This window comes from Microtus ochrogaster, chromosome 8, assembly GCF_000317375.1.
Source record: "Microtus ochrogaster isolate Prairie Vole_2 chromosome 8, MicOch1.0, whole genome shotgun sequence".
NCBI classification, from domain to species: Eukaryota; Metazoa; Chordata; class Mammalia; order Rodentia; family Cricetidae; genus Microtus; species Microtus ochrogaster.
Genome location: NC_022015.1, coordinates 62989485 through 62997187, shown reverse-complemented (window position 1 = coordinate 62997187; position 7703 = coordinate 62989485).

Here is a 7703-nt window from a genome sequence, read left to right as displayed (position 1 = left end):
GGCCGCTTTTTTAAAGGGAGAGAGACCACGCCCCAATGGGCGGGTATCTCAGCGGCTATAGGCTGGAGGAGCGGAAGGACCTCCCGCAACAAGAGTTACTCACTTGTTAATCCAAATAATAACAGGACTTCCCTTCTGGGGCTATGGGGAGATCAAGTGGGGAGCAGTGCCAGTTGATTAAGAACTTTCAGGAATTGTAAGCATTGTTTTTAACGTAGGACCAGTCCAATCTTTACTAAGCATCGGCTAGAAACCTTCCTCATGGCAATTGCCCATCAGACACTGAGAGAACTGCCACAGGTAGCATCCCTGTGCAGATGCTAAACTTCAGTTCTGAGCTTTAAACTGAGGCAGTGTAGATTGTTTCACTTTCTGGCTCAGGTTTAAAAGCCCTGGAGACAGTTGAACACAGAATTTATAATGCCTCCATAGCACGGGCACTCTGCTGATCCCAGTAGTGGCAGAGCCGGAGTGACAAGAAACTTCTGAAAGGGGGGCTGCTTTCTTCTTCTAGCTCTTTATTTAAAAGGATTCATCTAGAAAGACAAATGGGCTTTGAGGTGCAAATATTTTCTTCAAGGTAGCCTTAGCCCAGCTTGAGAAAGAAGAGATAGAAACACTAGCAAAGACTGATGTGAACACTAGGAAGGTGGCTGACATGGAGATCAGAACGACTACAAAATTTTTGTGCACAAAATGATTGTTTAGTAACTTCCAGGGAAACAGAACAAGTGCATCATGTGGTTAGCATGAATTTGGCAGTGGTCCAGGTCCTGTGAGACTCTGGGTCAGCAGATTAGGTCTTCAGAATCTTGGCCAGTGTGTCTTTGGCATAAACAGAATCACAAAGCAGACCGTGGGGAGATAAATATTTGGAATAAAAAACCTACAGAGCATATGATGAGCACATGCGTGTATGGTGCAAATAGATGTGCATTTGTGTTTGCTCTTAGGAAGAAAAAAACAAAAAACAACAAACACTAGAGAAAGGCTTACTTTTGAAGACTGGGAACTTTGATTGCAGCTTTGCCTTTCTCCCTGCCGTTCTGTCCATCCATCCACATATCCTGACGAGTCTCTTTTTAAAGGAAAGCTCTGTGCGCTTGTGCCTTTTTAGGAAGTTTTATTTAGTGGAGAATATGTCCGAAAGTAACAGATGGCAGCTAAGAGCGTAGGTCTTCTACTCAGGGAACCCTTCACAAAATTTCTTGGAAAACCTATTCGCCACAACACACGCTCTGTGATGGCCTGACAGTCCTGCCTCCTTCAACTGTTTCTTCTTTTTTCAACTATAAAAAACGTAACTTTATTTTAATGAATTCACAAATAAGACCACTATACAGCTGGCGTAAAGAAGCCACTCAGATGCTTGTCCAGTCTCGGCCTCTGCCTCCCAGGGAACATCTATGCAGTTAGGATGGCCATTCTGAAGCCAGGAAGCTTCACTTCGGGTTTTACACTTTCGCTGTCAGTTATGCTGTTATACATTTATCTACCACAAAAAAAGAAAGGAAGCAAAAGCTTTGAAAGAGTTAAAATGAAAACCAATAAGCTTTGTAATCTCTTTCATGACTCGTGCTCATTCTGCCCTTCCTCACCACCCATTATGCTTCCTTAGTCTCTTTACAGCTGCTTACACACACACACACACACACACACACACACACACACACACACACCAGATTGTATCTGAATATGAAAAAAATCATCTTTAAAAGTTTTTTTATTTTTATATTATTGATATTATGCTATAAATACACCATTTCTCCCTTCCAGTTCCTTCCTCCAAATCTTCCCATATACCCCTCCTTGCTCTTTTTCAAATACATGGCCTCTTTATTCAATAATCATTGTTACGTAAGTGTGTGTATATACACACACACACTTTCTAAGTCCTTTTATTTTTTTCTACAGAATTCATGATTTCATTTTTTTTGCAGCTCTACAATATTCTGTTTTGTATAGGTACTGCATCTTCATTACCCATTCATCTGCTCATGGACATCTAGGTTGTTTCCATTGCCTTGCTGTTGTAAATACAGAAGCAATAAACACAGATGTGCAAATATCCCTAAGGTAGGATACGGAGTCCTCTGGGTATTCTCCCATGGCTATCAGGTAGGATATGTAGTCCTCTTGGTACACTCCCATGGCTATCAGGTAGGCTATGGAGTTCTCTGGGTATATTCCCATGGCTCTTGGGTAGGATATGGAGTTCTCTGGGTATATTCCCATGGCTCTTGGTAGGATATGGAGTTCTCTGGGTATATTCCCATGGCTATCAGGTAGGATATGGAGTTCTCTTGGTACATTCCCATGGCTATCAGGTAGGATATGGAGTTCTCTGGGTATATTCCCATGGCTATCAGGTAGTATATGGAGTTCTCTTGGTTCACTCCCATGACTATCAGGTAGGATATGGAGTTGTCTGGTTATTCCCATGGCTATGAGGTAGGATATGGAGTCATCTGGGTATATTCCCATGTCTATTGGGTAGTTCTGTTTTGAATTCTTTTTCAGGCACGCAGCGACTGATTTCCTGAATAGCTGTTTTAGTTTGCACGCCCACCAGTAGTGAAGAAGTGTTCCTCTCTCACCCTCTCCAGCATTTGCTGCCAGATTTCTCGATCTCACCATTCTGACTGGTGTGAGGTACTACCTCAAAGCAGGTTTTACATGCATATTTTGAGGACTAGGGATGTTGTACAATTTTAAAACTAGTTTTTTTTTTTTGTACATCTTCTTCTGTAAACCACCCGTTCACTTCATTAGCCCAGTTGCTCATGGGGTGGTTTTGTTTCCTTTGTATTTGATCTTTGTAATTCTTTGCAAATTCTGGATACTGGCCCCAGGTCTGAAGTATAGCAGTAAAATATTTCTTCCATTGTGTGAGCTGTTTGTGTGATCTGCTAATGGCTTCCTTTGCTGTGCAGAAGCTTTAACAATCTGTGAAGTTCCATCTGTTGACGCTTGGAACTGAGTCCTGTGCTACTGGAGCTCTGTTCAGGAAGTTCTTGCCTAACCTGAAGTCTTGATAAGGATCATCCGTGATTCCCCCAGGAGTTTCAGTATTTTGTGCTTAAATTAAGGTCTTAGATCCGTTGCAAATTATTTTTGTGCGAGATGAAAGATGTAATCTCATTTCATTTTTTTCTGTGGGAAATATCATAGCCCTGGATGTCTTGGAATTTGCTTTGTAGACCACGTTCACCTCAAAGTCAGAGATCTTTCTACCTCTGCCTCCTGAGGGCTGGAATTAAAGGCATGTGCGACCATGCTCAGCATTTTGAAGTTTCGTATCAAAGGTAATCTTTAACAAGGGGTTTTCTGAACTCAGATCAGTGGCTTCATTCTTATGGGTGGTTGCCCTCTGTCATCTTCTCCTGGTTGCCTAGAATGAAAAGACCCTACAGGTGATCTAACCAACATCAGGTAGAATAGGCACAGTCTAACAGGTACTAAATCTAGAGGTTTACAGAGAGAAGATTTGGCTTGTGGTCTGGTTTTCTCAGACTAGCGACTTCTTCTCAAAGGAGACAGCCGAGTCTCCAATTTACATGGGACAATGTGACTCATCTGATCCATTATGTATGATGTCTCTTCGTTGTTGTTGTTCTGCAGTGCATTAAAGAACTGCTGTGATTTAGATCCCTGCCCCTGCCAAGTTCAGGTGTCCCTAAGATATAGCAGTTGAGCATCTGTAATGTAATTGGCAGAGCCCTCATGAATGGTTTCATCCACTCATGGATTAATGGATTGTGAGTTATAAAAGGAATGGGCTATTTATCAGGAAAATGAGCCCATTACAAAAGCCAGGTACACCACCTCACCATGTCATGCTATGCACTGCCAGTAACCCCAACACTGCAGAGGCAAAGATAGGCAGATCCTGGCAACTGTTGACTCAGCAATCTAGCTGAACAAGTGACCTTGACAGTTCAGTGAGAGACTTTGTCTTAAAATAATAATAAGGTGGACAGCCAGTAGGATGGATTGGTGGGTAAAACGGCCTGCCAAGCAAGGAGAAAACACACTATACAAAGTTGCCCTCCCATATTCTGAAAGGCACTATAGTTCTGCCCACAGCATACACAATGAGCATACAACACACACACACACAAACACACATGATGGTGATGGTGATGATGATGAGGAGGAGGAAAATGTTTTTGACTTTCTTTTTATTTTATTTTATTGAGCTCTTCATTTTTCTTTGCTCCCTCCCTGCCTCTCTCCTCTCCTCTCCTCTCCTCTCCTCTGCTCTCCTTCAACCATCTCTTATGGTCCCCATGCTCCCAATTTACTCAGGAGATCTTGTCTTTTTCTACTTTCCATGTAGACTAGATCCATGTACGTCTCTCTTAGGGTCGTCATTATTGTCTAGGTTCTCTGAGATTGTATTTCTAGACTGGTTTTCTTTGCTTTATGTTTAAAAACCACTTATGAGTGAGTACATATGATAATTGTCTTTCATGGTCTGGGTTACCTCACTCAACATGTTTTCTAGCTCCATTCATTTGCTTCAAATTTCAAGATGTCATTATTTTTTCTGCTGTATAGTACTTCATTATGAAAATGCACCACATTTTTCTTATTCATTCTTCAGTTGAGGGGCATTTAAGTTGTTTTCAGGTTCTGGCTATGGCAAACAATGTTGCTATGAACATAGTTGAACATATATCCTTTTGGCACAATTGAGCATTCTTTGGGTATATACCCAAAAGTGGTATTGCTAGGTCTTGCGGAAGGTTGTTTCCTAATTTTCTGATGCCACACTGATATCCAAAGGGGCTGCATCAGTGTATATTCCCACCAGCAATGCAGAGTGTTCCCTTAACCCCACAATCTCTCCAGCATAAGTTCTCATCAGTGTTTTTGATCTTGGCCATTCTTACAGGTGTAAGATGGAATCTCAGAGTTGTTTTGATTGCGTTTCTCGAATGACTAAGGATGCTGAACATTTCCGGAAGATGCTTTCAACCATTTTAGATTCCTCTGTTGAGAGTTCTTTGTTTAGGTCTGTACTCCATTTTTAAATTGGATTATTTGTTCTTTTGATGACCAATTTTTTTTTTTAGTTCTTTGTGTATTTTGTAGATCAGACTTCTGTCTGATGTGTGGTTGGTGAAGATCTTTTTCCATTCTGTAGGCTGTCATTTTGTCTTGTTGACTGTGTCCTTTGCTTTACAGAAGCTTTTCAGTTTCAGGAAGTCCTATTTATTAATTGTTTCTCTCAGTGTCTGTGCTGCTGGGGTTCTATTTAGAAAGTGGTCTCCTGTGCCAATGAGTTCAAGCATCTGAGAAGGAAGTTCTTGAGGAAGTCACCTGACATTTGTCAGCAGCCTCCACACACATGAATATATACCCCAGAGAAATGTTAGAAAAAAATCATGGGAAAATCAGGGAGGTATATGAAAACTCCTTAGTCTCTATGTATTTGTTCTGTAAACCTAAAATTTGTTCTTGAAAACAAAGTTTATTGAGAATCAAACTATTGCAACAGGGAGGAAGAGTGATGAAACAGTGAGGCAAAACCCTGCTGCAGTTAGGATTCTTGCTGCTTTGGCCATAAGGCTCAAAAGTACCTCAGGTTAGTCAGCAAAGGAATATTACTTCATTTGGATGAAAGCACAGAGCTGAAAAGTAGGGTAAGCTTGGGGAGAGCTAACAGAGGAATAAGCAATACCTTTCTTTGGTCGACTTTAAGAGGAAGTGTTTGACAGTCCAATGTTTGTTCCCCCTAATGTCAATGAACATTTCAGGAATTTTGTGGGAAAAGAAAAGTCTGGTCAAGTAAGTGTCTTGGCATTTCATTCTGTTTGAATAGTGCAACAAATAGCACAGTGGACTGAATGGTAGTTAAGAAGCTCCGAGTGGTTTTCTCATAGTTCAGCCAAGGGTACCATCTACAAGTAAAATCTAATAGAAAGAAAGGGGCATTGGTGCAACCAAGCTATTGGAACAAAACACCATTTTTTCTTTTGTTAGAACATGGGCTCTCTCTATTCATATCTTGCCTTTGGTAAATAGTACTACATCAAACAGAAGAGTGAAGGCATTTCTTTAAGGGCTTTTATACTCTGAAGAAGAAACTATTTTTTGAAATTTATTAGCTTAGAACAAAGCGTGGAAGAAAAATGTGTGTCCTTTTTAAATACAACGTGTATTAATTCTGCCTCTAATGAAAGAATATATATTATTTTGTTCATTATTGTGAGACGAAATCTCCAAGCTTTTGTGCTAACTGTACCTGGGAAGTCTACTATGATGTTCAGCTGAATCAAGACCCTTGTCCCTTAAGCTGGCTTTATCAGATATTTTATCACAGAAGTGGGGAAAGTGATTGACATATCGCATGAACTGCTTGCCCAGAAAGAATGCAAGACTCATTGTCCTTGGTGCTCACAAGTCTTCTCCTGCTAAATGTACAGGGTTGGTAAGCAATAACTATCTCATTGGAGTCCATGGGAATCTCATATAGACTGACCTTTAATGGAACTCAGTCACCAAAATTTATGCCTTCATTAACTCAATTGTCATAAACATAAACAGTTCAATTTAATCAATGCGCTCTTAGATCATAAAAGAAAAACTAATCATCTAGTATTTTTCTTAAGGACCATCAAGACATAGTATATTTAGTTATTTTCTATACATGCATAAATTACAATACAGATTCTTCACAAATGTATTGAAACTCAAGTGGAAGAAATAAGTTATCTAAGAATCTCAGTACATCATTAGAGCCATACCTCAAGTTTATTCAAGGTCACATTTGGGAGATAATTTATCTCACATTCACTGGTACTACAAAGTGACCCAAGGTGAATCCAAGTGACTGTAACACCTCAAACACGGAGATAGGAAAAAGAACATACACAGTCTTAGATTAAAAATATAGTTTTAGAATAAAGTCTTTAAAATAGAGTAATAAAAATATGAAAATATATATAAAGATAAGAAATATATGGAGAATTTGAATCCTATATGCTATATTGTCTTTAGATTTTTGACTGATAATGAACAAATGATAACTGATAAACGACACTGGTTTATGAAAACTGATAGATTCAATGAACCTACATATTTTAAATGTGTCTTGACCTCAAAATTTAAGTTGAAAGATGTGTTACTTTGGGATAGAAGTTATGCTTTTATTTCCATAGGAAATGAGAGGCCATGGATTCCTTCCTGGTTAAGAAAAATCAGGTTTGATCAAGGAAGACCACCCCCCCCCCCGCTGAAAAATCTCTGATGGGAGTAGATGAGCCAGATGATCCAACATCTCAGAGTTCCTCTGAGTTCTACATCCAGAACAGCTTCAAAGCAACTCGCTGAAATGAGCCAGTCTCACAGAATACTCCAGTCAGGACATGACCATAATCCTAAATTTTCTCAAGATCCCCCAAAGATTATCAGTACCCCCAATTAACAGGAAGTAGTCTAGAGAATTTCACCCATATTCCCCCAAATGGGTTATGGATGTTTATTATCATGTAATGGAAGGTTGGGTGCAAGTTGTTATTAGTAATGGTCAGGAAACATTCTAAAAAGGGAGATTAGATTCAAGGATCTCTTTCTAAAAAGAAAAAGGTGTTGTAGGAGTTGCGGCCTGAATTCCTGGCACCCGGCCGCCTGCACGGCTAGCTTTATACCTGAAATAATTACATGGAAACTGTATTCTTTTAAACACTGCCTGGCCC